The 25,921-nt window shown below is 46.1% G+C and overlaps 1 protein-coding gene and 1 long non-coding RNA gene across 2 annotated transcripts in view; one reads left to right on the top strand and one right to left on the bottom strand.

The window, feature by feature from the left end:
• The window catches only part of LOC128349815 (uncharacterized), a 57,896-nt gene extending 50,920 nt beyond the window's left edge, over window positions 1-6,976 (bottom strand). Inside the window, exon 1 of the long non-coding RNA XR_008319011.1 lies at window positions 6,751-6,976. This is a non-coding gene — a long non-coding RNA (uncharacterized LOC128349815). The remainder of the gene's footprint in view (window positions 1-6,750) is intronic.
• GALNT14 (polypeptide N-acetylgalactosaminyltransferase 14) overlaps window positions 1-25,921 on the top strand; it is a 373,865-nt gene that overhangs the window by 246,596 nt on the left and 101,348 nt on the right. The gene's annotated exons all lie outside the window — the stretch shown is intronic.

Genomic DNA, 25,921 nt, shown 5'->3' with positions numbered 1-25,921 from the left:
TTCTAAAAGCTGGCTCTGATATGCTAGTTTTAATCTTACAATAAATGTGTTATTTCTGGATTTGATGGATAATTGTTGTGCTAGAGTGTTAATTTTATTCTTTTGTTGTTAATTTTATTTTTTATTTTTTGGTAAGCCAACTTGGGTATGATGTAGAGAGTAAGGCTTTGCAAAGATTCAACTTCAAAGTGTTGAAGCTGAATCATTTGCGCCTTGCCCCTGGTCCTGCAAGGAAGTGGCTGTTTCTGTGTAGTGTTGTCCTCTGTGCAACACCACATGGGAAGCTGAGGAAGGACTACAGAGAAATGTCCTTCCCATGTACCACTTTCCCCATAGAGCTCTATGGGGAAAGGACTTCTTCTCTGAAGTCTTCATGTGGCTCCCAAAATGTTACTGGGGCTTCCTGAAACTCCTCATCCCTTTAATGACCTTCCTCAGTGCTATGCAGAGGACCACTCTATAAGCACTTGTGGGACCAGGAGTGAGGTGGCCTAATCTTTGCACAGGCGTAGTAGATAGACTGAGGATGCCGTAAAAAAACCCTGGGGTAAGCAAGGTGCAGTGTACCCCAGTCACTGCAGATATACACATAGTTCTGGGTGCTCAGGCGAGTGAGGCCACACCAGCACTATGGGCAAAGGCAACCCCTAACTGCCACCATAGGGTCACCTAATGAGAAAGATTAACAGGAAATGTCCCATATTATCAAGTGCCTCAGCTTATATCTCCTACTCTGAAGATATTCAGATATAATATCTCCTTATCTGAAGATATAATATCTCCTTATCTGAAGGCACACACCTGGGGGACCACCTGGAAACACCGTGTGCATCATTCTTTTCCTTAGAGGGGAAGTGAGATACTATAGAAATAAATGTTAGTATAATTTCCTCCAGCTGCAAATGTGGCAATCAGTCAGGGCTCAAGTACGAAATGCAACCTTCCCTCAATAAAACATTGTTGTCGCACCAATCCACCCTAGTTCTGACAGATTCTGCTACCCCAGAGAAAAGGCAAGATGAATGGAGTGTGGATTTAAATCCTTCCAGATGCCAAATGACTAACCACTGAGGCATCAAAATAAATATCCCAAGCTGCCTTTCATATATATATTTTAGGAAAGGAAAGGTTGTGCCATCGAGTCAGTGTCAGCTTCTGGTGACCACAGATCCATGTGGTTTGCTTGGTAGAATACAGGAGGGGTTTACCATTGCCTTCTCCCGTGCAGTATGAGATGATGCCATTCAGCACCTTCCTATATCGCTGCTGCCCAATACAGGAGATGCCTATAATCTAGGAAACACAGCAGCAGGGATTCAAACCAACAGCCTCCTGATCTCCAGGCAGGTTGCTTCCCCACTGCTCCATTAGGTGGCTGTATATATTTTACTGTTCTCAAATCCAGTGAGGCTCTACCTCTCTCCAGAAATGTTCGAAGGGAGAAAAAGCAGCCTGCACAAATATCACTAAATAATAGAAGGTCAAGAGTAGAAGGGAAGGACTGAGCCAAACTGGTGTTATGAACCATGAGGACTATTCCCAGCTCAAAAGTCACAGAAATTCTACACCTCACAGCCACAGGGGCTTATAAACCCAGCTGCCTCAGGGATGGTATATCCAATTTCAGGAGCCACAGGGTTTTTAACACCCAACTATCACGGGGGCTTGTAAGCCTTAATTGCTATGGGGGTAGTATGCCCAACTCTGGGATTCTGGCCTAGAGGTGTGTGAAGAGGGAAACAAGGAACCAGGCCAAGAATGTAAGAATGTAATAACAGCATTGCTGAATCAGGCCCAAGGCCTATCTAGTCCAGCAACCTGTTTCACACAGTGGCCCACCAGATGCCTCTGAGAAGCCCACAGGCAAGAGGTTAGGGCATGCCCTCTTTCCTGCTGCTGCTCCCCTGCAACTGGTATTGAGAGGCATCTTGCCTCTGAGTCTGGAGGTAGCCTATAGCTCTCAGGCTAGTAGCCATTGATAGACCTGTCCTCCATGGATTTGTCTAATTTAATTAGACAATTTAATTATTAAGTTAATTACTTTTGTAATTTTCTTAGAATCAGATGAAAGCAAGTACAGCAAGCCTGGGTCTACTGGTAAGCACAGGGAATAGAGCTACCTAACTTACAGACCAAATGCTAAGCTGAAGGAAGGGAGAAGGGGAGAGTGGAAAGGGGGTTATAGTTACCAAATGGAGCAAGAAAGCAAACAGATGGCCAACTCTGTTGTAAACCGCCCAGAGATGTAAGTTTTAGGTGGTATAAAAATTTGTTAAATAAATAAAATAAAACTCTTTTGCTTTCCCAGGGTGTAGCTGAAGTGTGACGAGATTAAAGTACGTAGAAATAGGGGTGAGAGAGGTGGTTAGCAACTGGTTGAGGAGGAAAGACCTCTTTGGGGTCAGCCTTTGTCCTTTTTCTGGACTGGATCTCCAATTCTTATACCCTGTAAGGTCTTTGGTGTCATCTCAGGGATCTGTCTCAGAAGAAGAAGACGTTTTCTCAGTCTTTACCTTTTCACCCTGGCTGGGGCATCTTGTTCTGCACGCAAGGTTTAGAAAGCAAGGCTTCTTGTTATTCTACCGGCCTTTGCCTCTATTCCCTGCTTTGGATTGATATTCCCGGCCTTGATTGATAAGGGGAAGCCTGTCAATTGTGTATTGCTCCCTTCCTGGCATCTGGGCTTTATGACACCAATTGGGATTCCAGAGAAGGGAAGGAATGAGGGGTAAAATTACAAATATGAATACTAATAAGAATAATATTTATATTCTGCTTTTCCACAAAAGTTCCCAAAGTGGAGAGAGAGAGAGAGAGGCTCCCTGTCCCCAAAGGGCTCACAATCTAAAAAGGAAACATAAGATAGACACCAGAAACAGCCACTGGAGGGATGCTGCGCTGGGGATCAGTAGGGCCAGTAGCCCTCCCCCTGCTAAATAATGAGAATCGCCACCTTTAAAAGGTGCCTCTTTGCTCGGTTAGCAGATGTTCTAACTAGGTTACTTTCCAGTACAGAGGCAAAAACCAGGCAACCATGCCAAATACACTACAGAATACATACATGATGTTTCTACTTTCTGTCCCAAGCAATGGCTCTACTACATGGATGTATCTAGCAGGGGTTTGGGTTTTTTCCCCTAATCTAGCTTCTGTACAGTTTGTAGGCGGCAGTCAATAAGGCTCTTGTGGTTTGTGCAGCATGACTCGGTGCATAGCATCCATGGCAGGCACTGTCTCAGTGTGTCATGACAATTAATGTCCTCCAGTAGGACAGGCTCTGTTGAAAAGCAAATGGAGGCAATCCAGTGCAAAACAGACAAGTTCTGTAAGAGGACTGGGGTACCCATGACATTGGTGCCAGGGCATCTGCAATGTTTGAGAATGAATGCGAAGTAATATACTACTTAAGTAAAGTAAAGTGTGCTGTCAAGTCGATTTCGACTCCTGGCACCCACAGAGCCCTGTGGTTTTCTTTGGTAAAATACAGGAGGAGTTTACTATTGCCTCCTCCCATGCAGTATAAGATGATGCCTTTCAGCATCTTCCTATATCACTGCTGCCCGATATAGTACCAGCAGGGATTTGAACTGGCAAACTTCTGTTTGTGAGTCAAGCATTTCCCTGCTGCACCACTTAAGGTTACTTAAAGTGACAAACTTTGGCCTGAATCTCAGGGGGAAGTTATAAAACAAGTCGGCATGCTGCAATATGTTCTGTCTACTATCCCCAGCCAAAATGACTGGTGAGAAACATTCTGTCTACACGCTTAATATGAAGATCAAGTGAGGGCAATTTCTCAATTTATTTTATTTATCCCTGCCTTCCCTAAGTAGGACAGACAATTGCCTGTGTCCACTGTGGGGGCTCTAAGGGCGTACAGACAAGAAGAGGGGAGAGGGAGGACAAGTGCCTAGTGCTTCCTCTGTTTACTGTGCAAAGTAGGAAAATTGCACACCTTTTCCATCCTCACCTTTTACCAGGAGAAGTGGCCACCTCCAGACACCATTGACTAGTTCCAGGGTGAGGACTCCTTTACAAAAAGCCAAGCCCCCTACCACCCAGCAATGTGGGGTTTTATGCCTAGGGAAGGCTGAGAGCAAGCCCTTCCCTCATGACCAAAGCACTTGACTACTCCTCTCAGCATTCCCCATGGAGATTTGCCATGCCACACCAGGGCTCAGCTTCCCATCACATGGTCGTTGGGCCCCGTCAAACAATCGTTGGCCACACTTGCAGCGGCCACCTCCTCCCAGTCCTGAGAGGGAGCTGCAACTTATTTGGATTTGGCTATGCTGGAGCACAGGCCTAATGGACAGACCTTTGCTCAGAATACCCTTTGCCTGCAAAATGCACCACAAGAAGTCTTTTGTCGACTGCAAAAGACCAAGTGCTCTTCTTTATTTTCACTTTGGGATGCTTTAGGAAGTTCTAGGAACAGCCTGGTGCTGGTTTTTTTTTTTTTTTTAAATGATCAACAAGAACGGAAGCTTCAAAAGACTCATTGACTGGCAGTCATCCAGGCTAGGAAAAGCTGTTGTGTATGATACTGCAGGCAAATTGCCCAAGTCCCCATTGGATTACTGGCTGCAGGGCTATAGTGAGGGCTGATGCCAAGCTGGGCAGCAGGGAACAAAGAAGCAGAGGCCTTGCTTGCCAGCATGGAGCCTAAAGCAAGGAAGAAGATGAAAGCATTAGCACAATTAATGACAGAACAAAGGATGATCTGGAGTGTGTCTAATACCACCAAAAGGATCATTTCAACTGTATTGTAATGATTTTAGAATCCCTTCCACTTATATAAAAGAGCTTTGCCATTCCTATTTCACGTGTCACCTCCATAATCCTATGAGGTAGGGTACGCTGAGGGCCAGCGTCTTTCCGAGGCCACCCAGTGAGAACCAGTCCAAAAACTATACAGAGAAGGAACAGAAAGGGATTCACAGTCTTCTGCTGCAGCATATCTAAAGTGGAACTTGCAGGTCGTACCTGTAATGAGAGCTGTGAGCTGCAGAAGTGATTTACAGCTTCATCAGTCTTCTTCAGGCTACATGTACATTCCCACATATGTAATGCTGGATGGCATTGCTTACATGGCATTGTGGGAAGGTGAGACAAGGTGCATGATGACCAAGATATTCACTCATTTCCCTGTAGACCAGGAAGCTGCCTTATACTGAGTCGGGCAGTTGATCCATCTAGCTCAGTATTGTCTACACTGACTGGCAGCAGCTCTTTCCAAGATAATCTCTAAGATTATCTCCCATCCCTACCTGGAGATGCCAGGGTGTGAACATGGAACTTTTTGCATGGGAAATAAGATGCTCTATCACTGTTGTACATCCCTATCCCCTAAAGGGAATACTATTCAAATGCGCATGCAAAACCGGGCTAAGGGAGCCCAGCCTGGTTTTGCATGTGTGTGTGAAACCCCGGGATTGGGCCAATCCTGGCAGCTCCATGGTAGAAAACCCGCCTAAATAACCACCCTATAAAACAAGGTTAAGGGAGCAAGCGCTCCCTTAACTTTGTTTTTTGGATTGTGTGGCAGCTGCGGCTGCTTGCCGCCACAGCTGCCACACTGCGGGGAGCCCGGGGAGGGGGATCCTCATGATGAACCGCACACTTGCACTGCAAACATGGTAGTTCCGGGGGCTGGGGCAACACATCCTGTCCCCTGACTCTCCCTGCTGCCCTGGTGTGCGGTTAATCATCTGGGTGCACGGGGACCACGCCCAGCAGTATCGGCTCAATTGTCTGCAACTTACCTGGAAGGTAAGTTTAACCTGCCTTCCCCGCAGACCACCCTCTAGCCCTTCTCACAGATCATGAGAAAAGGCTCTGTATCTTAGAGTGCTCACACATGTAGAGCTGAGTCTCACAATCAATGAGACCTGGTTTTTACAGGTGAGCGGAGAGAGCGGGCTAAGCCCACTCTCCCCACACACAAACAGGGAGGGAGCCCTGGGCAGCCGGATCGGCCACCCACATGATTGCCGGCTCCATGATGGAGCCGGCGGGGGCTGGGAGGAGCAGGGGCCAATCGGCCCCTGGAAGATCCAGCATGCCCTGCACGAGCGCGCAGGGCATGTTGGTGAGACTCCCCTCCGGGGATCTCCTCATGAGTAGCCGCACAGTGGCTACTCACGATTAAAAAAACTGGGTTTGTGGAGTGCTCACTCCGCAAACCCGGTTTTAGGGGAGGGGTACTTAGGCGGTTTAACCCACAATCAGGGCTCCCTGATCGTGGGCTCTGTGATCGTGGGCTCCCACGATCAGGCAAAATCGGGTTAGGCTCTCCTTGCCGGATTTTGCCTGATCGTGAGAAAAGCCCCGTAGTCTCCCAGTCAAATGCAAATGAGGGCAGTCGCTGCTTAGCAAAGGGGGCAATTCATGCTTGCTACCAGACCAGCTCTCTTCCTCTCCCCTCCTGCCTTGATGTTTGGGTTTGCACAACTGCTGATCAGGAGCGGGCTGATCAGGAGCCTATAATAGGGCTCTTACCCTTTTATCCAGACTTGCATGAAATATCTGCAGTGTTTCTAATAGTTTTGTTCATCCTCGTATCCTTGTTTACAGTGACAGAGTGGATAGATACTTAAGGCTCCAATCACATTTTTGAAAGTAATTATAGCGTAGGTAGAAGCACACTTTCCCTCCATACATTAAGCTGTATGTATTTTATGAAAAGCAAAAAAAGAAGACAGTCACATAAATGGAAACATAAATGGAAACATAAGAACAAAAACTCACCCTTTTCAACTCTTCTCGGCCACATATTTCCTCAATCATTACATTCTGCCCCTCTATGATGTTGTCAAAAAGCATTTTTCTTCCTTTTGGATAGACTGGGCTTCCTTGCATTTCTCTCCCATTTCCTGAGCCAGATTCATTGCGGTTTCAGAACTTTGACATTGTTTATATTTCCGTAACCACGGGCAGCCTTTCCTAACCATGGACAGCATTTAAGGGTTCTTTCCCTGCGTGGCCATAGAGCAGTCTGCTGATTGGGTTTCCCCATCCTCCTTGCTCCAAGTCCTCCTCTGGAAGAGGAGGAGCCTTAACATTACTAGACTGCCTCTTTCAGTGACAAGCAACAAGGTTCTCAGAGCTCCTAGTAAAATTTTAGAAGGAGAAGAAAGAAGGAGGAGGAGGAGAAAGGTTTTAGAGAGCATTCTTCCTCCCTCCCAACAAACTTAGTTAGGGCAAGTAGAATGAGGGATTTTACATCCAAATTGGGCCATTTTTAGAAGGAAATGAGATCTTTAACATTTTGGACCAGGTCTCACGATCAGTGAGACCCGGTTCCTAGCCGTGAGCGGTCAGGGAGCCCTGGGTGTCCAGATTGGCCGCCCACACGATGGCCAGCTCCGAGACGGAGCCGGCGGGGCCTGGGGAGCTCGGGGGCCAAGCGGCCCCCGGAAGCCCCAGTATGCCCTGCGCAAGTGCGCAGGGCATACTGGGGAGACCCCCGAGCCGGGAGGCTGCTTTTAAGCCTCCCGGCCAGGGGTCTACTCATGAATAGCCGCAGCTACTTGCGAGCAGATAGCCCGGATTTGCGGAGTGCTTGCTCCGCAAACCCGGGCTAAGGGGCGGGCTACAGGAGCGGGTTAGATGCTCCGCAACCACCGGGCTCGGCTGCGAGCCCGGTGGTTCTTACGATCACAAAAATCGGGCTAGGATTTTCCTAGCCCGATTTTTGTGATCATAAGAATAGCCCCTTTATCTTGTATTCCTAACCAACAATAACACACCAGAACCAAAACAGCCTTGAAAAATAAACCAACCTGTCTTTCACAGGCAGGTATTAATACTGGTCACCTTTCATTAATTTGGTCACTTTGGAACCTGTGAAAAGTGGAATGCACATTTTTAAAATTGTTTTTTTTTTTTTTAAATAGCTCAAGCTGATTAAACCAATTGAAGGCACTGTAGGAGCCCTGCTTCTAAGTGTGCCTTGCTGAAAGGAGGAAGCAATGTTCCTGTGTATGTTGAGTCTTCAGGCAGTCAAGAACTTCATAGGAACTGTACTGCTCTGCAGCTTAAATAACTCTGATTAAAAGAGCAAAAATAAGCCAGGTGTTACTTGGAAACTGTGTAATTAGTGCTTTGTGCTGACTACTTGCCTTTATTTTATTTCTTCTTCTTCCAACCCATGGCCACATTATTTAGACTTTTTTCTTTTTTTGGCTAATCATCTCTCAGATTGAGGAAGCATATAACCCTGCACAGGCTTTTACCTTTTTGATGTTCACATAAGAGAACTCTTGAATTTCAAAGAGCTGGTGGATATTTGAGAGAAAAACGTGGAAGCTGCCGTGTAATCAGTGCTCATTTGTGATTATTCTTGGTGCGATCGATCTCTTCCCTCCCTCCCTCCCTCCCCCCTACATAATTAGTTATTCTGGGATACTGCTGGAGCACTTCATTTCTTCAGGCTCCCTAGCCCCAATTTCTCTTGCTCTCTATTTGATTTCAGTATCTGTAACCTCTGACTCTGTTGGCATTTTGGGTTAGCGCTGACTTTTTTCCCCTCCAAGGGTCCTAATATGTTGCCATGGAGAGAAATGAGTTTCATAAACAAACACAGTCCTAGATCTGAAATTGCTTGTCAATGCCAGCAAACAAGAAGGGATAATGAAATTTCTTTAAGGCACAGAACATGATCTGCCAAGATCTCATTCTTGGGGAACTATATGGGTATAGTCATCCCTTGCCAACAGCAAGGGTTCCATTCCAGCAAAAGCTAGCAGTTGGCAAATTCATGGTTGGCGAGGCATTAAAGCTGGCCCTACCATTAGGCGGGGTGGGGTGAGGTGGCAGGTGTGTATAATTCTGTCAAGTAGGAGATTTTAAGGTATAGTTGTCAATTATTTGGCTTATAATTATATGAAGAGCACCATTTGTATTTTTCTCCTCAGCAAAATATCTTGAGCCATCTCTATCCTTCTGAATAATTTTGTTCTTTTAATGTCTAAACGTGTTGAACGGTAAAATGGCTAACAAGGTTTCAAGCAGAAGTGAATGATAATTTGAAATCATCTCTGCTCAAATATGAGGACAGCTCTGCTCGAATTGCAGCAGTCTCAGTTCAAGGCAGTTCGAGGACCTACTCCCTGTGAGTAGGTCCACCTCAGATTGGATTTTGCTGGCCAATTCTGACAGGTTCTTGCATCAATTTCCTGCCAGGTATTATGGGGCTTGTAATCAGACTCCTGTTAACCACCATGGCAAAAGACGCAAAGGGTGTCATTTGACATAAGAGGAAATGTCTGCCATGCCTCTACTGTTCATTGGAGCCCTCTATGCTGTCCCCTAGGGATGTGCACAAAATGCGATTTGTCATCCGAATCACACAGCACAATCCCTTCAAAACCGAGGGCTTACATGTGCAGTGGCCATATGTGTGCCTGTGTCGCGCAGGGGCAGCTGGGACATGCTCTGCTGACGTGCAATCATTGCTGGGGAGAGCACCGGAATTATGGGAGTGGTGGCAAGTGGAGGAGGAGCAGGTATGAACCTCTTCTCCTCCATGTTAAAGGAACCAGGGCCAGGCCCCATCCATACAAATGGCAGCACCCTCCATAATGGCAGAAATGGGCCAAAACTGCCCATTTGAGACCGAAGGAGGCCAGCAGGGAGACTAGGAACCACCCCCCATAGCAGCAGTAGCAGCAGCAGCAGCAGGCCTTGCAATGGCAGTAAGCCTGTCATGTTTGTTAAGAAAAAATGCCCACTCCCCGAGCCAAACCTGAACTGGTTTGGACTTGAGCCACACTGTGCCTGGCTCCAGTGTGCACAAAACTGGACTGGACCTGGTTTGGTTCGAGTCCAGTTCGACTAGAACTGAACCGGGTTTTCCGGTTTTGTGCACACCCCTACAAGTCAATGTGCATCAGCTGTGAAAAAAGGCCAATTCCATGCTAGGGATCAATAGGAAGGGAATTGAAAATAAAACTGCTAATATTATAATGCCCTTATACAAAACTATGGTGTGGCCACACCTGGACTACTGTGTACAATTCTGGTCACCACATCTAAAAAAGGACAGTGTAGAACTGAAAAAGGTGCAGAAGAGGGCAACCAAGATGATCAGGGGGCTAGAGCACCTTTCTTATGAGGCAAAACTGCAACACCTGGGGCATTTTAGTTTAGAAAAAAGACGACTGAGGCATCTATATGATAGATCATGCATGGTGTGGAAAAAGTGGATAGAGAGAAATTCTTCTCCCTCTCACATTACACTAGAACCAGGGGTCATCCCATGATATTGATTGCCAGGAAATTTAGGACCAGCAAACGGAAGTACTTTGCATAATCCACTTGAGGAATTCTCTGCCACAAAATGTGGTGACAGCCAACAACCTGGATGGCTTTAAGTGGGGTTTGGATAACTCCATGGAGGAGAGGTCTATCAATGGCTACTAATCGGAGGGCTATAGGCCACTTCAAGCCTCAAAGTCATGATGTCTCTTAGTACCAGTTGCAGGGGAGTAACAGCAGGAGCAAGGGCATGCCCTCAACTCCTGCTTGTAGGCTTCTAGTGGCATCTGGTAGGCCACTGTGTGAAACAGGATGCTGGACTAGATGGGCCTTGTGCCTGATCCAGCAGGGCTGTTCTTATGTGTTTATGTTCTTATGGATGTGTAAGCCCTCAGTTTTAAAGGGATTACGCTGTGTTTCGAATGCCAGATAACATTTCGAGCACATCCCTAGTGTCCCCTTCCCCAAGGTAAGATTGAATTGATCTGCTGGACAGGGACCCAGACATGCACCCTCTCATTCAAGAATAAAAAGAACAAAATGCTTAGAATACAAGAACAATGTATATTCCACTCTGGGGGAGGGAGGAATGGGGAGGAAATCACAAGGAGCCATTTTCAAAGGATCCACCAGCAGACACACAGATGATGTCTTTGCCTGCTTTCCACTCTCAAGGCCTCCTCCCATGACAATTGAGCTTACTTTTATTATAATTATTCCTTGCACTTAGTAACCACGTTCTGCTAAAACTTACCCAAAGCAATGCATAGTATAAAACAGAAATAGCAACAATTAAAATTAAAGCAATAGAATAAAATAACCAGTTCAATCAAAACCACTCAAAATATCATTACAATCTCCGTAAAAGCAGCAGTAAGCCTCCAGAAGTATTCTCACACCATGCAAGGAATGCTTTCTTGTTGAGGAAGGTTTTCACATTTCGTTTTTTAAAAAACCAACCTTCTTAATAAAGGAAGTAACCAGGTGAGACTAGGAATGGTGCAAGAATTTCAACAAGGTTAAATTTGAGTGAATTTCAGGGTTCCTCCTAAGGTAAAACGTCTGAGAATTTTCTAGAAAAGCTGAACAAGTTTTTATCATACAAGTGGACTTTCAAAGGGAGTTTCTTCACATCCTTGGATGCGACTTCCACAGGATCAAATTCCATAAGTTAAGAGCCTTCTCAAAAACTCCACTCCTCCCTCTCCTAGAAGGAGGATTTGACTCAGTGGTGGTCTTGTGGTAGAGAGCTGGTCTTGTGCAAGGGCATATCTATGGTGGGGCAGGCAGGGCACATGCCCTGGGCGCCACTTGAAGGGGGACGCCATTTTTTAAAATTAAACAATTTTAAAATGGCCACTGAAAACAAAATGGCCACCACACATGCTCAAATGGTCTCTGTGAGGCCATTTGAGCATGCACAGTGGCCATTTTGTTTTCAGCCGCCATTTGTTTTTAAAAATATATTTTTAAAAATGGCCACCACACATGCTCATATGGTCCCTGTGAGGCCAGCTGGGGGAGGGGGAACCTTTGCAGACCCCCTCCCATGGCCTTTAGGAAGCCCCCCGAAGGGGCTACAGGTATTTTTTTAAATTTAATATAAGTCACTGTACACATTCAGATTGGCACTATGTACAGAGAATCAGGGCTTGTGAATACTGAGCTGCAGCTTATGAGCTAGGATTGTATTCATTTGCTCTTACTTTACTTCTTGTAATAAGTAAGTTAAATGTGATGTCTTAATAATATTAATGGTGAGTTTGTCTTTGAATCAGTGTGAAATCCTTAGTATTAAGGCCCACTGGGAGTTTCTTGCTCTCTTTCTCTCATTTTAACTGTTTTTCTAAAATACTAGAATATATTCCAAGCAGTGACATAGTTTACTCTGCATATCATTTAATTATTTTCAGAGTATCTGGGAAAAGTCAAATTCTCCACTTATTTTTAAAACTTATGTAATAGTGATGCTACAATGCATAGTAGAGAATTAGACAAGCACTTCTGTTTAGTTTTCCAAGTACACCTTCACATAGTACTTGGGTATTTCATGAGCCCCAGCATACTGAAATTTGTCGTTTTCCAGCATTTTTTGGTCTGGCTACATCAACTGCTAAATAGTTTTTGAAATATTAAAAGATTAATGAGCTTGACTTGTATTTTTCAGCTGATATTATGGTAAAGTTATCTGAAAGATGGGTGTCAGATGTTTGGACAGGGGGCGCAATTTCAGTGCTTGCCCTAGTTGCTATTTTCCCTAGATAGGCCTCTGGTCTTGTGGTGGCAAGCATGAATTGTCCACTTTGCTTAGCAGGAGCCCTTTAAAATATTCCCCTCAGGGGATGGGGCTGTTCTGGGAAGAGCACCTGCATGTTTGCATGAAGAAGGTTCCAAGTTCCCTCCTTGGCATCTCCATGACATGGCTGAGAGAGACTCCTGCTTGCAGCCTTGGAGAAGCCACTGCCAGTTTGTGTAGACAATACTGAGCTAGATGGTCCAATAGTCTGACTCTTTATAAGGCAGCTTCCTATGTTCCTATGGATGGATAGGATGCCTAAGGTACAAAGGACCCTGGCCATTTGTGGATTTAAACATAAGAACATAACTTTGCTGGATCAGGCCCAAGGTCACTTAGTCTAGCATTCTGTTTCCCCCACTGGCCCACCAGATGACTCTGAGAAGCCCACAGGAAAGAGCTGAGGGCATTCCCCTTCTCCTGCTGTTGCTCCCCTGCAAATGGCATTCAGAGGCATATTGCCTCTGAACTTGGAGGTAGCCAAAAGCCATAAAGATCAGTAAGCCTTGTTAGAGCTTCCCTCCATGAATTTGTCTAAGCCTCTTTTAAAACCATTCGAGTTGGTGGCCATCACCATATCCCATGGCAGAAAATTCCATAGATTAATTATGCACTATGTGAAAAAGTACTTCCATTTTTCTGTCCTAAATTTCCTGGCACCACTTTGAACTGGACTGAAACATTTTGAAACATTTCAGCTGTTCTGAATTTCACTTTTTAAAGAAATGTCAGCATCGCCAGTCCTAGATTTCCATATACACAGCAGTGGCATAGAACAGTAGCCTGTGTGTGTGATGTCATACGCAATGGGTGTGTGGCCCAGTTGCCGCAGGGCCCATCCTAACCCTTCGGTCACATTTCCAATTTGCCAGCCAGCCAGCATTTGCTGGCTGGGTGCATTTATTTCCCCTTTTCTCCCTCACTGGAGAGGGAAATAAACTCAGCCAGCCAGCAAGCGTTGGCTGGAAATGAGCTCTGGAGAATGGGCTCGGGCTCTCTGAACCCAGGCCACACCCCCTTTGTGCGTGACATCATCTGTAAAGGGGGAGTGACCTGGCCTCCAGAGAGCCCAAGCGTGTTCTTCAGACCTCATTTCCAGCCAGCACTTGTTGACTGGCTGCGTTTATTTCCCTCTCTGGTGAGGGAGAGAAAGGGAAACAAATGCACCCAGCCAGCAAATGCTGGCTGGCTGGTAAATTGGAAATGCAATCGAAGGGCTGGGGCGGCCCTCCAGCAGTTGGGCCACACCCCCTTTGTGTGTGACATCACATGCAAGGAGAGCTCCAGAGGCCCTTTTCATTGGTGGCCCATGTTCTTTGAACCCAACCGCTCAATGGTGGCTCCACCCCTGATGCTCAGAACCTTTGACATGGGAAAGTTCATTTAAACACTAATAGTAATAGCAGTGTCTATTAATACCAGTAATACAGTGTCTATTAATACACCAGTAATACCAAGGTGTCTTCCTCATCCCACCTAAACATACAACCACCCTGCCTGCATTATCAGGAACAGAGCTCAGCAACTGCACCATGTACTTTTTGAGGGAAGCCAAAAGAGTTTTTATAAGATACATGTCATTTCTCAAGGGATTTCAGCATAGCAGAGCAAGGAGAAGGCTGGGCTAAACCCCTGACTCTCTTACCTGCTCATCCGTTTCCCATATTCAGGGTTCTTGATATGGGGCAGCCTTCAGACATGCAATCCTCTACCTGTATTTTGAAGTGATACTATTCCAGGAAGTCTGTATTGCATGCTTCATCTGGATATTTGAAACAGCTCTGAGAAGTAAATAGGAGCTCTTTTGGGGACATATACCTCTATAACCTTTCCTGAGCTCTTGGAATACTGTGGTCTATAAACCTAGGTAAATACCTAACCCAGCCCAGCTTTTGCAGAGCTTCACTGAGTTGCTTAAAGAGATTTTCCAGGGCAAGGAGGGTGAAGGACAAAGGCAGAAAGAGTGGCAGTTCCAGCCTTAGACATTTTCCCACATGTGGAATGAAAAATCAGAGTCATACCCTCTCTACTCATTTTGTTAATTAATAATAATAACAGCAGCAGCAGCAACCACAACCACAGTTCTCTTGGCAGCTCACAGAGTGAAACACTAAAACAGCAATTGAATAAAATATACAATTAAGAGCACATTAAAACAAAGCCAAACTAAAATTACAATACATAATTATGATACATTGCGATAACAAATAATTACAAAATGCATTTTAAAGACATTTAAAAGATTTCTAAAACTTTTCTTTAAAAGCAGGTGAACAGAAAGGTCCTCACCTGATGCCTAAAAGAGCAAAGTGATGGTGCCAGGCAAGCCACACTGGAGAGGCTGTTCCATAAATGGGATGCCACCACCGAAAAGGCCCTCTCTCTAATAGCCACCCACCTTGCCTCATTTGACGGGGTGCTGAAAGCAGGGTCTCCAAAGAAGATCTCAAGGTCCAGGTAGGGACATATGGGGCAAGGCTCTCTCTCAAGTAACCTGATTCCAAGTCAGTTATAGCTTTTAAAGATAAAACCAGAAGTGGACTGGGAGCCAGTGAGGGACACTGCAGGTGAGAAAATGTGCCCCCCTTAGAATCTATGAGGAGAGCTAATCACTCAATAGTGGAGCAACAGAGGCGTAACTAGGGAAAATAGCGACATGGTTGTTGATCAAAACCTGAAAACATGAGCCATCTCTGCAAAAGACTTAGAACAACAGTCAGCAGTTATGCGAGGATTCCAAGTGTCATTGTCTCATCTCATTCTTTAAAAAATATGACTTTGTCCTAGAGGATCACCTGCCCAAATAGCCACTAGCAAAATAGGGGAAGAAGAAGGTGGTGGTGGGGGGTGGGGGTGGTGGTGGTGGTGGTGTGTGTGTGTGTGTGTGTGCGTGTGTGTGTGTGTGTCTATAAACCAGTGAATGATTCCTGCCAGCCTTTGTCTTATGATGACTGTTGGCTCATGATGGGGGTTATGTGCATTCCCCCCACTAGTGCTTACTTTGACACCAAGAGGGAGGAGGATACATTCGTTTGCCACACTAGACAGAGGAATCTGCAACAGGAGCAGACAGCCAAGTTCTGCCAGGGCCAAAACCAGCCCCTGCCAGACTAAGAAATCATTGTAATTTGCCCCTTCCTGTCACAAGCAGTGTGCTGTTCTTTTATTATTGACTCTAACTCTCAAATATCCCAGTCATGGATGGAAAATTCAGGGTCAATTTACAAGAGACACATTTTCTACATGGAAGTTTCTTCTGTGCAGGTGTTGTGCAGAAACCCATGTGTAGTTGTGTAGAAACCCATGCTATGCCCGCCAGGGGCATAGCAAGGTTGGAATGGGCCAAGATGAGATTTTAAAATGGGCCCCCAGCCCCTCAAAGTCCAGGGCCTCCACACACCCCAGGCCCCCAAGGATTTAAGTCTGATATTTCAAAATAAGTATGCTGCCTGGAAATACATTTCACTGAATACACACATGCACACTTCACAGTATATAGTGATATTTGTGCTACTTTTAATGCCTAGAACACACTAGCAACGCTAATTATTAAAATGGCCCCCTCGCTGCAGATTAGCAAAGGAGACTTTCAACCATGCAGGGTGAGCCTATGTTTGTTTTCTCAGAATTCTGAACAAATTCAGTAAAGTTTGATTCCAGGAGGTTTTTCACACGAAGCTTTTAAAGCCCTTTAACACACATCTCCTCTGGAATGGAGGTGCTGCATTCATATGTTGGCCAGATTTACCCTGAAGTCCCTGCAAGGTATTGGGGAGCAGTTCACACACAAGAAAAATAAAATAAAATAAAAGCACAACACATTCTTCACAGTTCTCACTCAGACCTTCTGGGTTGCAAAACAACTTGAACATAAGTGCATTTATGAATGAATGAATAAAAATAAATAAAATATACTTGTTCCAGAAGTTTTTGTAATTTTCTGCCCTGAAACAAGCCACTTATAGGCCTTTTAGATAGTTTTTGTTTTTAAAGCCAGCACATTTTTAAGTCTGTTTTAAATTAAATATTCAGAGACTTCTCAGTCTCGCCCCACCCCACCCCATCAAAGCCCTATGGCAAGCAGATTCCTATGGGGGGGGACCACAAAAAGGAGTTCACAGCCTACCTGGCAGAAGCTGTGCTGGATGGTCTGGGCAGAGGGTCTGCTGCTGCTGCCGAGAACTCTGCCTGCTTCCTCCTTCCTGGCTTGCTTGGCCTGCCAAGTACAGGCTTCAGGGAGGCCTACTCTGAGGCCTCTCTGGAAGCCCCACCCACCCGCCGATCAGCTGAGAGGTGGGGAGAGAAGAGCTCTGCAGTTTGCAGGCCTTGCCGATCCTAGGCCTCGCTGATCAGCCGGAGCTGGAGGCAAGTGGCTGAGGGGCCCTGGGGCTGGGCAGGTGGGCAGTGGGGTGGGGGTGGCAGGAACTGGTGTGGCACCCCCACCTCAGTGGCGCCTAGGGCACGTGCCCTGCCTGCCCCCCAGTTCCGCCTATGTAGAGCAATATTTAGTATGCACAGGGTGCCATCCTTGGCATCACTGGTTGAAAGTATCTCAGGTAGTAGGTCTAGGAAAACCGTGGAGAGCCACTGCCAGTCAGAATAAACATCCTGGGTGCAAAGGATGAATGGTTTGAAGGGAGCTTAGTGTGCTGCATTCCTTTCCTCCATATAATGCTCTCCCTGGGCAGGGCTGATACTCAACCCTTTTTTAGGCTTCAAGAAGCCATTGGTTGAACATAAGGAGCAGAGCTGCTTTTATGGTAGTGAACATGAATTGTCCCCTTTGCTAAGCAGGATCTACCTTGGTTTTCAGTTGGATGGGTGACTACATGTGAGCGCTGTAAGATATTCCCTTTAGGGGACTGGGCCATAGTTCAATGGAAATGCATCTACAAACTTGCATGAAAAAGGTCCCAGGTTCACCCTCTGGCATCTCTAGGTAGGGCTGGGGAAGGCTCTTGCTTAAATCCTTTGAGAGCCACTGCCAGTCAGTGTAGACAATACTGAGCTAAATGAGTCAATGGTATGACTCAGTGAGGTGATTCACACAATGGGAGAAAACCAGGCTAGCACAGGCTAGCCCAGTTTTCTCCCATCGTGTGAACCACCGGGCTCGGCTGTGAGCCTGGTGGTTCGTAAGCGGGTCACCTGCCAAACTACACCTCCCCTTAAACTGAGTGTGCGGAGCAAGTGCTCCACAAAACCAATGTTTGTAATTGTGAGTTGCAGCGGTGCGGCTATGCACCACGGCAACTCATGAGTAGACCCCCCCGACCGGGAGGCTGAAAAGAGGTCTCTCCAGGGCATGCTGGAGCTTCTGGGGGCCACACGGCCCCCAATCCTCCAAGCCCCCACCGGATCCGTAACTGAGCCAGCAGTCATGTAGGTGGCCGATCCGGCTGCCCAGGGCTGCCACCCTGCTCGTGTGCGGGGAGAGTGGGCTAAGCCCGCTCTCCCCACTAACCTCCTAGAGGCTCTTCTCACGGATTGTGAGAAGAGCCTCAGTATAATACCCAGAATGTTGGGGGACAATATGCTAAATCATTGTAAACCGCTTAGAGAGCTTCCAGCTATAGAGCGGTATATAAATGTAAGTGCTATTGCTATTGCTATAAGACAGTATAAGACAGTTCCCTGTGTCCCCATTTCTTTTGTAGCATAGTGGCGTTTCTAGATTCCCCCTTAATCAGGAGAAAAGTAAAAATGTTCACTGGCAAATGGATCTGAGCTGGATGACCTACTAGGCTCATGCTGCAGCTGCAGCACCAGCCTCCTCTGCTCAGCTGCCAGTGATTGTACATGGCAAATGTTTACTAGCTTTTGACTGTTGAAAGACAGAGGTCCACAGTAAACCCATCAGGGTAGAGATAGAATATATAGTTCTCCAAGAGACTTTCAGCGATGCCTCTGCCAAAGTTTAATTAAATCCTGTGAATCAAACTTTCATGGTGGTTTGTTGTTGTTGTTTTTGGAGCAGTTTTCCCCAACAAGTGATTGTGTTCGTCATAACCTATAAGAGGTGTGTGTGTGTGTGTGTGTGTAAGACAGCATAAGACAGTTCCCTGTGTCCCCATTTCTTTTGTAGCATAGTGGTGTTTCTAGATTCTCCCTTAATTCTAGTGGTGTTTCTAGATTCTCCCATACACACACACACACACACACACACACATCCCTATATACCACCCCAAACCAAAGTCTTAGGGTGGTTCACAACAAAGCAATAAACAAAACATTAAAATCAATTAAAATTCTAAAAACAGTTTAAAACAAATCAATAAATAGTCTAAAATTTAAAGTTAAAAAGCCTGGGTAAAAAGATGAGTCTTCAGACACTTTTTAAAAGCCACTAGAGACGGGGAAGATTCTTATTCCCACAGGAAGCATGTTCCAAAGTCTTGGGGCAACAACAGAGAAGCCCCGTCCCTGGGTGGCCCCAGGCGAGATGAAGGTAGCCACAGACAAGCCTCCCCTGATGTATGCAGTGGATGATGGGGATCATGCAGAAGAAGACACTCTCTTAAGTACCATAGACCTAAGCTGTTTAGGGCTTTATAGGTTATAACCAGCACTTTGTATTTTGCCCGGAAACTTATTGGCAGCCAGTGCAACTCCTGTAATACAGGTTGGTTTTAACCTATAAGGCCCTAAACAGCTTGGGCCCTGGGTATTTAAGAGAACATCTTCTTCATCATGAACTCCACCGCCCACTGAGATAATCGAGAGGTCCATCTGTACTTGCCACCGGCTCATCTGGTGGCCACTCAGGGACAGGCCTTCTCTGCTGTTGCCCAAGGCTTTGGAATGCGTTCCTAGTGAAATAAGAGCCTCCCCATCTCTGACAAATTTTTTAAAGTCTTTAAAGACGCATCTGTTCACTTAGGCTTTTAATTAATGTAAATTTTAATGGTTTTAATGCTGTTTTAAAATATTGTTTAAGAAATTTTTTGTTGTGTTAAACTTTTTGTTTTCGTTTAAACTAATGTTTTACTTTCTGTTTTTATTTTGTTGTAAACTGCCCAGAGATACAACTTTTGGGTGGTACAAAATATGTTAAATAAATAAAAATTGTGGGCAACAGGGCTCCCACAGAGGTGTTCCCTGTCCCCCAACAATATTTTGAGCCATGGAGGAAGGAAAGCAGTCACACGACAACAATAACAATGCCAGTCAGGGCTGTACTAAGTGAATGGGGACCCGAGAAGCACCTGGATTTCCTTTGGCTGCATTTCCCTGAGCCCTTTCTCATGGCTAGTGAGAAAGGGCTACCCTGTCTGCAGGGAGGCAGCCCAGAAAACTCACCTCCCCGCAGATGATCCACCAGGCTTCCCAGGGCGGGCAGATTGCCCACCCAGACAAGCACCGGCTACTACCAGTGGCTTTGGGAGTCAGGGTACTGGGTCGTGTCACCCTGTCCCTGTCGTAAATCTGTTAGCTTGACTCACCCAACAGGATTTACAGCCCCCTTCAGCAATCCCCCTGTGAGTTAACAGAAAGCAGCAGCGAAACTACAGGAAGGAAATAAAAGGCTCACAAAGAAAATAGTAAATGAATTAAGTCCCCCTGAACTGAACTAGGTACCCCCCTCTAACAATAACTGAGTAATAACTGAAAAGAAAACACAGAGCGAAAAATGAAAGAGCGAAGGACACCAGAAACAAGGAATTAATGGAACAAAGCAGGAAAGCATAAACAAGGGCAAAATGGAATTCGGAAAAGTTAGAAATTCAGAATAGCACACGGACTGCGGTCAACGACGTTGCTAACAGCATCTGAACAATTGACAGACTGCTAAATATATATGGCTCAAGAGAACCAGCAGCCAGTCAGGCTTCCCTGTGTCAGCACTTCTGCTTCCTCTCTTGTTATCACCTGTGCCTGCGTGACTCCATCTGAGCTTGCCTCTTGAGACATCTTCTCAAGACAGGTGAAATCCCAGGCTCCTCCTCATCAGAAATCATGTCTGGCAGCTGTTGCGAATCCTCAGCTCCAGAGTCGGGTCTCCCTGCCAAATCCTGTTGCTGTGCCTCTGAGCCCTCACTAGCAGGCGAATCCTCCTGTTCCTGCTCTGACTCTTCTGAATCAGAAGTCTGAGCCATGACAGTCCCCCAGAAATACAATAATGCACTGCGTGACTGTGCAGTGCATTATGGGGATCCCCCCTCCCTGTCTCCCCTCAGTCTGGCAGCTGTGGCTGCAAGCAGCTATGGCTGACAGATGAATCAAAAATGGGGTTAGGAGGGCGGTTAAAGTTATTGATGGGTTTGCCACTGTGGTGTCGCCAGGATTGGCCTAGTCCTGGAGGTTCACACGTTCGTGCAAAACTGGGCTGGGCTCCCTTAGCCTGGTTTTGCATGCACATGTGAATAGCCTCCCCCTCTTTCCACACCTTTTCAAAAGCCCTGCTGTCTGCACCCACCACTTTGTTAGCTTCTTTGACTTTTCTGTCATGGTGACAGACCCATGGGCCACCCTATGGAGTCATATGAGGAGGTAGACATAGCTTTTGTGACCGTAGTAGGATGCGTGGAGCGGCCCAGCTGTTGCTGCGAGTTGGTGGAGGGAAATGAGCTGACTATGGCAGCTGCTTCCACAGGGGTGACGAACACCTGCCCTCCTTCCCCCACAGAACTTAGGAAGGAGAGGGAGAGAGAGAGATTACCCATGAACTGAGGCAGGCATAGTGTGGATTTCTGGAGACGAATACCATCCCTTCTTAGACAGTAGGCTTGTTCACATGACCAGGTAGGAGAAGTTCTCAGCCTGTGTAGGAGAGTCCGGCACACTACAGATTTTCAGTTGTTTGCTTGCAAACATTAAAGTAAGAGGCGGGGAGAATGACCATGTGCAAGACGGCAGCTAGGTAGCATGGCTTTTCCTTCTAACTTAGTAAAAAGCTGTTGACAGACTCTGGATAGGAATCTGGGGATAGGAATCTGGATAGAATCTGGATAGATTCTTGTCCTACCCAGCTGCTGCCTCACACACCATCATTCTCCTCTACCTTAATGTTTGCAAGCACATGACCAAAAATCAGGATGGTGCCTCACTCTCCTATCCATTCTGGGAGCTTATCTTCATGTGAACAAGCCTAGTGAAGGGAGATCCATGTGTGAAGAGGCAAAATTAGGAAATATTTTAATCATTTATTCATTTGTCCGTTGGTTCATTCAATGTATATACCATCCTTCCTAAAGTGGCTCAGGGTGGTTTACAATGAATTTTTTTTTTTAAATCAGGGTGGTTTACATTAAAATCAATTAAAATAAATTTTTAAAAAGCATTTAAACCAGATGAAAATGAAATATTGAAAGTCAGGCTAAAGAGATAGGTTTTTAAGGCTCTTCTGAAGGCCTCCAAGGAAGATATAGAAGAAACTGAGGTCATTCACATGACCGGGCAGGTGGGGTGGGGGATAGGGGAGGCTGATTGAACTCACCTTTCCCCCAGACAAGTGCTTATTGTTGCTGGGAGCGCGGACTGGGTTCCCAGACGATCTGCACAGCATGGCACAGAATGGAGCTCCGGAGGCCAGGATGAAATGTCCCTGTCTCCAGATATCCCACAATGCACCATGTGACATGCACATGTCTCTATGTCCACTGGGGCCCAGCAACATACAATCCTGGAGCCCGGGTGATGGCTCGTTTGAGCCCTTAAACCCCAGCTAAGAGCCAGGTTTCAAAGCTGGGCTAGGCAGCCAGATCCTGACGGTTCTCACGTGGAGCCTAACCCAGGCTGGGCTTCCCTAGCCTGGGTTAGGGTGCGCGTGAGAAGAGCCTCACTATGGTTATATCAGAACAATATAGCCCAGGCTTGCCTTGATATTATTTCTGGCTGCACATAGCCCAGCTTAGGGAGGTGGGCTGACTTTATTTCTGAAGTTAACTCCTAGGGGGATGCCTCAACCCACCTGCTCCTTTGCAGCCCTGCCTGCAACATCTTATATTTAAATGGAGGCAAGGTGGCTTTTTGAGGTTTGTTTTCATTTGTCCTCCTCCTTCACCCAGTACATTCTTGTTTACAGCTATTAACTCTGCAGATAACCAAGTGAAGCCTTTCTTTACCAAACTTTCCCTGACTCCTAGATTAATTTTTCATTGAAGGCCATGAGGCTCTATACACGATCAGTGTGTAGAGCCTAATGGGGTACTGTGGGGAGAACTGGTCAAGCCCACTCTCCCCGCAGATGGTCAAGGGGCTGGACCTGTGTGGCCGTATCGGTCTCCCACACGATTACTGGCTCCATCATGGAGCCGGTTGGGGCTGCAGAGATCGGGGGCCACCCAACCCCTGGAATCCCAGAATGCCCCGCACAAGTGCGTGGGGAATTCCGGGGAGACCCCCAATGCCAGGACGCTTGTTTTAGCCTCCTGATCGGGGGTCTCCTTGTGAAGCTGCACCATGCATGGAGCCACACCATGGCAACTCACGATCACAGAAATGGGGTTAATGGAGTACTCACTCCACTAACCTCATTTTAGCCGAGAGGTATTTAGGCAGGCTAGCCACTGCTGAACCACTGGGCTCGCCTGCAAGCCTGGTGGTTCTCATAACCACTCAAAAGTGGGCTGGGCTCTGCTTTTTAGTGGTCATGAGAAGAGCCTCCATGTGTAACTGCAGTCACATTTGACTGTTTTTCTCAAAAGTGCAATCCTGTACAGGTTTACTTACAAGTCAGTCTCACTGTGTTCAGTGGCATTTGCGTGCAAAAGACTGCAGCGAAGTTTGGCAAGATTTGTCCTAAACTGACTTTTCTGTTTGTGGTGAGCGCCTATCACTGGGCTTTTTGCTCAAAAATCAAACCTTGGAAGTATGCTATGGATTTATTAGTGCTGGCAACACATACAATCTGTTTAGTTCCTCCAGTGGTACGCGTACCATTACTAAGGATAGATATCTGAGAGAATGAAAAAGTTACTTTAGCTTTTAGTTTTTATAATTCTCAATGTTTAGTTTTTAAAATAACTTTTAATTTGCAACTTGATACTGATTGTGGTTTTTAACCTGACTTTTAACTTGTTTACTTAATTTGGTTAATTTTATTGCATTTATTGTGTATTGTATCTATTTTATTCTTGTGAGCTGTCCCGAGCAGTAGTGTACTGGAGGAGCGGGATATACATATTTTAAATAAATAAATAATACTTGGCAGAGAAATTAAAGCTCAAGGAATAAGTGAATGAGGTTTGTCACCCTGCATACCTACACTGAGTGCCAATATAATTCCAGAAGTGGACTGGGAGCCAGTTCAGGTGAAACTGCATTGAGTGATACGTAGGTTATGTTGAACATGTCACAAAAACATTGACTGCAGTAAGTTATAACCACTTCTATAGATATATATTGAGACTGTTCTCATGAACAGCTAAGACTGGGCTAGGGCAGCTAATTCCGGGCTTGGCTGCCCATGGAAACTGCTAGGAACTGACCAGCTCCTGGCACAACCTCGGCAGCTAACCCACCTAGAGAGCCGGCCTCTTAAATGAGGTCAAGGGAGTGAGCACTCCCTTAACCTTGTTTACCTGACTATGTGTCAATGCTAGCTGCTTTCAGCTGTTGCTGTAACACTGATGGGCACTTGCTTGTCACTGGGGGGATCCCAAGAATGCACCATGCACTGGCACAGTGCATTGTGGGATTTCTGAGGGCCAGGATGATGCATCCCGGCCCCCATGCCTCCGTGCTGCCAGGCAGAGCGTCTGGGCACACTACCCGAGCTCCCAGCACCAACAGGATGATCATCTGTGGGGGATGTAATCTTTCCAATGCTTCCTCCCCACTCACCCGCCTACCCTTATGCTTAATCATGAGAAAGGCCCCATTATGTAGCATTCTGTGATTGGCCTACCTCCTTCAGTGACCATTTTGTAGTGTTGCCCACCACCCCTTCTCAGAAATCTAAGTGTCCACATGCTCCACAGATTTGGAGACCTCAAGCTATTATAGAGCATACTGATGGAGAGTTGATCCAAACGGAAGCAGCTGCCCATAAGGGTTCTTCTGACAGATCTTTATTCTCAGCTCTTTAATATTCCTTCTGATAGAGGCACTTGTAATTTATTTTTTAAAGTTGAGGCACTTCAAAGAGCTGCAACATCAAGAATTTTAGGTGTATCAAAGCCCAAATGAAGGAGCCTACCCACACACAAACAAAATCAAAGCAGATAAAAAAATCTGCATAATTGGAAAGTTGGAACAGATTATTTTAAAGAAGGTTTTATAGACTATCTGAGAGAACCATAACACCACAATATTAGAATATTTATTTTTTTATTTAAAATATTTCTGTACCACCCAAAACCTGCGACTCATGGTCAGGTAAATATGAGGGGTTTAATTCTTTCTCATGTTAGGGCATAGCAAGCATACACAGAGGGATCTCCATAAATCCTGTTTCCCTCCGTCGCTGTTCAGTGCAGGCCCAAGAATGGGGGAGTTGTTCACAACTCCCATATCCTCATCTATCCTCCCTCTCCACACTGGGGAGTTTACTCAAAATCTAGAACTTGTATAAGTTGCAGTATTGGGGATGAGTGGAATTATCAGCAGTTTGGCAAATATTTTCATTGCTTTCTGATGTTCCATACATTCATTTTAGATATATTTATATCGTCTCTTCAGTCTATGAGGCTATTCTCACAATCAGGCTATTCTCACAATCAGGCTATTCTCACAATCACAATGAGGCTATTCTCACAATTCAGTCTATGAGGCTATTCTCACAATCAGCCAAAAGTGCACTAAGGGAGCCTAGCCCGCTTTTGGGCATTCGTGTGCTGCAAAGGGAAGCAAACCTCCCAAAGTACCCTTCCCCTTAGATGAGTTTAACGGAGCGAGTGCTCCATTAACCTCATCTTTTTTATTGTGTGTCACCGCAGCATGTGGCGACACATGAGTAGACCCCCAACCAGAAGGCTGCAACTTGCGCGGGGCATCCTGGAACTTCCGGGGCCATGCGGTCCCCAATCCCCACAGGCCCTTCCAGCTCCATGACAGAGCTGGCAATCATGTAGGTGGCCAATCTGGCCGCCCAGGGCTCAAAGTTTGATTGTCTGCAGCTAAGCCCGCCCTCCCCACAAACCCCCTTATGGCTCTTCACACTGATCGTGTGAAGAGCCTCAGTCAGTCAATCAGTCAGTCAGTCAGTCAATTGAATACAGTGAGGCTATTCACACACACACATGCAAAATCAGGCTAAGGGAGCCCAGCCTGGTTTTGCACATGCATGTGAACCGCCAGGATTGTGCCAATCCCAAGCATTTATATACCGCCCCAAACCAAAGCATGTCTTTGGGGCAGATTTGGGGCAGAAAAGGGATTTCAGGGGCAGAAGAGTGGGTCAGGTGGTAATGCCTTAATGGGTGC

The sequence above is a fragment of the Hemicordylus capensis genome, chromosome 1 (genome assembly GCF_027244095.1).
Source record: "Hemicordylus capensis ecotype Gifberg chromosome 1, rHemCap1.1.pri, whole genome shotgun sequence".
In the NCBI taxonomy this organism is placed as follows: domain Eukaryota; kingdom Metazoa; phylum Chordata; class Lepidosauria; order Squamata; family Cordylidae; genus Hemicordylus; species Hemicordylus capensis.
This window is presented reverse-complemented; position numbering and strand designations above follow the sequence as displayed.